The following is a 4,049-nucleotide window of genomic DNA, read 5'->3' as shown; positions in this document are numbered from 1 at the left end:
AAAGCACTGGGAACCCTCCTTCCCCAAGACAGACTCTCTGTCCAGCAGGTAGGGTCCCTTCCCCCCGACAGCGAGCAGGGAGTGACAGTTCCGGCACATCATCCCCTGCAGGCCCTACGCACGAATCACGATCTAGGGACACTCGAATTAGAACATCTGCCCCGGCCTCATCACGGTGGAAGGCCATTTATCGAGGGTTTTCTGATGGTACCTGCGATATTTCAGCACTTAAGCCGGAGAAGCAAATGGTGCTGAACACTGAGAACAAGTCAAACGGAGCCCTAACGTCCAGCAGCTCTCAGGTAAAGAAAGCCGTCACGTCTGGGAAGCCCACGCTTCAATTTGCTGTAAGTTTGCGGAAACATGACCCCACAGGCTCTGGGAGACTCCAGCGGAGCATCCAGAGTTGGGCTTCCTCAGATGCTATTAGGATGAGAGGCTTCAACTGGGCCCCCACTGTGACCCTGAGCTGTCCCCTGCCCCGTGACAGCGAAAGGTTCCTCACCACCCCAAACCATCCATGACCAGCCTCCCAGCTTCCACGACCCCTTCCTCTTGTTTCCTCCTCCAGAAGCTCCCTCCACCTGCCAAACTCCTACCTAACCTTTAAAACCTAATCCAAACGGCCTCTCCTCTCCAAAGCCCTCTTGGCCACACCTGTCACTCACCACACAGGCACACTGCAGCCACGTCTCCCTGGGAGGCCCCGCCCCACCTGCACCTCCCTTATTACACGCCTGTCTGTGCTGCAGAGTTACGCCCCTGGATTATTCACACCAGCCTTCAACAGAGCTCACTCGTGAAAACAAAAAAGTTTTACCTGTGGTTCTAATGCCGTGCTTCTGTCTCCTTTCATTGCAAAAGTCCTGGGAAGGACTCTGGCGACTTCTCTCTTGAATGGGAAGAACTGCCCTCATGGCTCCACCAAAGCCCTCCACTGTGGACTGCCTCCCCTTCATCCCCTAGGCAGCATTCACCCCCTCCCCCTGGAAACCCTTTCCTGCGAAGTCTCCTGGTCTTTCCATCCCAACCGCTGCTCCTTCCGAGGCCGCCCTGTGCTCCCATCTCAAGCCGCCACACGGTGGGGCAGCCCAGGCCGGCCCTTCGGTCCTTTCTCCATCCGGACCCGGCATTTACCCGCCATCACTTCCCATGCCCGAGTCCACCCAGGCCCCTGAGCCCACCTGACACATGGTTCCATGACCGACCTCTTTGCCAACAGTCCCACAAAAGTGTTTTACAAAATGCTGTTTCTTGCCCTTCAGCTGACAGTGTAAAGCTGCTCAGCCTTACTTCAAACAGCTGCAAGGGACGTAATCTCCAGCATATTATGAATATTAACTTCTTAAAATAAAACTGCTACGTGGCTCTTCTAAACACATCTATTGGAATCGAAACACCACAGCGTGATACCCACTGCCATCTGGTCACAAGGCATGTGGACAAGCTCTTCATCCGTCAGGAGGCTCACGGCACTTCTGTCTTTACCATCGTCTGTTTCCATCACCACAGATGTTAAACCCAATGTGTTATGTTTGTGCTTGAAATGACTACTGATCACCTTTTACGCATACAGATCAAATTAGTCTTGATTTCCTATGACCGTGAGTTTGTGCTAATTTCTCCTGGACCACGCTATCGGTCCAATAACTGGGACACCACTGATCAAAATGGAAATAACTGCCCACACTGGTAAACAGTCACCTAGCACAGAAGCTGGGTTTAATGAGATAAATAGGACTTTTCCACCAATCCAGTCACGTATCATGAAATTCGATTCAACTCTGTTCCTACCCTTCGTTTTTACAGATGGGAGTGCAGGAAACCCTGCTCCCACAGACAGGTAGTTGGGACGGAAGAACTTTGTTACAGTCGCCACTTAGCAACGACCACCTGCCGAGGTCTCCCATGCACCGTGATAGCCACATATTTGTGAGCTGACCACGGCCCACACCAAGACTGGGGCTGGGGGGTCGCCATTTTCTGGACAGTGGGAGGGACCCTTCCTTAGTAAGGGAGCACTTAAGGAAGGTGATGACCAGGACCATGGGCCCTGGGCAAGGGTTTCTCCCACCCGAGGGGCAGTTTGAAGATGCTGCTGGTCTACCAGGTCCTGATTCCCTGACCACCCCTCAACCTGCACACCTGTCACCTGCACCTCAGTGAATGGCACCTCCTGTCACCCCCTGTACATTCCCCACCCAAACCAGCAGCAAGGCCTGCCTCGCTCTAGAAATACGCTTTGTCCTGTCACCTCATTTCCCCTCTGCCCCCACCCTGTTTCTAGGGGAACCTTGTTGGGCAGCCACGGGGTCCTCTCTAAAAAGACACAGATCCTTTGGACCCCTGCCCCAAACCCCAGTGGTGTCCACTTGGCTCTCAGGGTAAACTCTGAGTAGAGTGCAGCCTGTGCCACCCTCCCGTGCTACCCCACCTCAGCCACACAGAGCTTGCTGCCACCCCAGGGCCTCTGCACTTGCCACGTCTGCCTGTGACAGACACCCTCACCCCAGATCTCCACTGAGGGCCTCGCAGCACTGGTTTCCACTGGAATGTCACCTTCTCAGACAGACCTTCCTGGTCCCCACTGCCCAAGTGTGCCTACCCCTGCCCATCCCCCGCCTCCACCTGTCACCCTTCCTGCCTTCTTCTACATGCTCTAACCACTGTCCACCTCCCTCCCTCCAGAGCATTCGGTCTACCAGGCAGGGCCTTCTCTCTCACCCTCTGCAGCGCCCGGCACGTGAAAGCTGCTGGGTGGACGGCCAATGAACATGCGCACGCGTGAACCATGTGAGATGAAAGACAGGTATTGTCATACGTCACAACTGTGGAAAGGAGGCTGAGAAAGCATTTGAGTCCTTGCCCACAATCTCAGCCTCTCAAATCACATGTGCAAGAAACAGCTGCCTTCAGTCTCCCTTAAATCTGCAAAATGGGAGAAGCGTTCTTCCCCTGGCCTTCTACACAGACGATGATATCAAAAGAATGATACATGAGAGGTATACCCCAAGCTAACGGAGTTCTTTCTCAAACATAATTGTTCCCAGAAAAGCTATTAGCCTTGTAATTGGGGGTGATTTTTAAATTTATTTATTGGTCTTCTGGAAAAAATAACTATTCCTTCTGCTTGCAAAATCTAACATATTGTATTCTTTGTTGGCAGCTTTTTTGCAAAAATATGAATCAAAGATCTAGAAGAAAAAAACTTTATACAGGATAAATCTTACTATCTTTCCCTTTCAAAATTCAAACTATAGTCCTATTTCTTAACCATTCACCATAAGGCAGTGAGGTCAAGGAAATCCAGAGAAGCAGAGTGGAGCCATGAAAATGTGGAAAACGTGAAAATGTCCAGGTTTGAAACAAAATACGGTGGTGTTTTGTGTGTACTGGGTGGGGGGGGAGGCTAACTTATAAAAACAAAGTATCTACATCATTACACTCTCCAGGGAGAGTTCTCACTGTTGCCTTTGAAGATCTGTCACAAAACCACTTGCTCATTTACTTTTCGTCCTTAAAAATACGTCCAGGAACCAAGCTGGGTTTCTCCAAATTTATCTGGTGAGTCCAGATTCTATGAGAGTGGCTTAAGCAAACGTGGTTTTTGTGGGTTGGCCGCTTAAATATGTACACGGGTCCACGTGTCTCTGATCACACACTTGTTTCTACCATTTTAATCTACCCTTGGTGGGGCAGGATGGCAATTTCTGAGCTTTTGTGGAAAAAAAGGAAATCTCATCTACTACCTTAATAGAGATTAACACATAACAACTGTCTTCTCAAAGCTGACCTTCATCGCGAATACCCGTCCCCTCGCCAGAGGCCACATGGCCGGCTGGTCCACCTGTCCGCGCCAGGGCGGGGCCAGCGCGCCGTTTTCCAGCACAGCCACCCACCCCGAGGGCGGGCACATGTCACCTGTCCACGGATTTCACTACCTTGCCTCTGCCACCCAAGGGTTTACACAAACAGGATGCAGGGTGCTCGGGGCGGGGCGGCGGAGGGGGGAGGCTGGGCAGCCCCGTCGCCCGAATCCTGGGGTCTGC

The sequence above is a fragment of the Monodon monoceros genome, unplaced genomic scaffold (assembly GCF_005190385.1).
Source record: "Monodon monoceros isolate NGI ecotype Baffin Bay Population unplaced genomic scaffold, NGI_Narwhal_1 Super_Scaffold_11, whole genome shotgun sequence".
In the NCBI taxonomy this organism is placed as follows: domain Eukaryota; kingdom Metazoa; phylum Chordata; class Mammalia; order Artiodactyla; family Monodontidae; genus Monodon; species Monodon monoceros.
Note: the sequence above shows the minus strand (reverse complement) of the source record.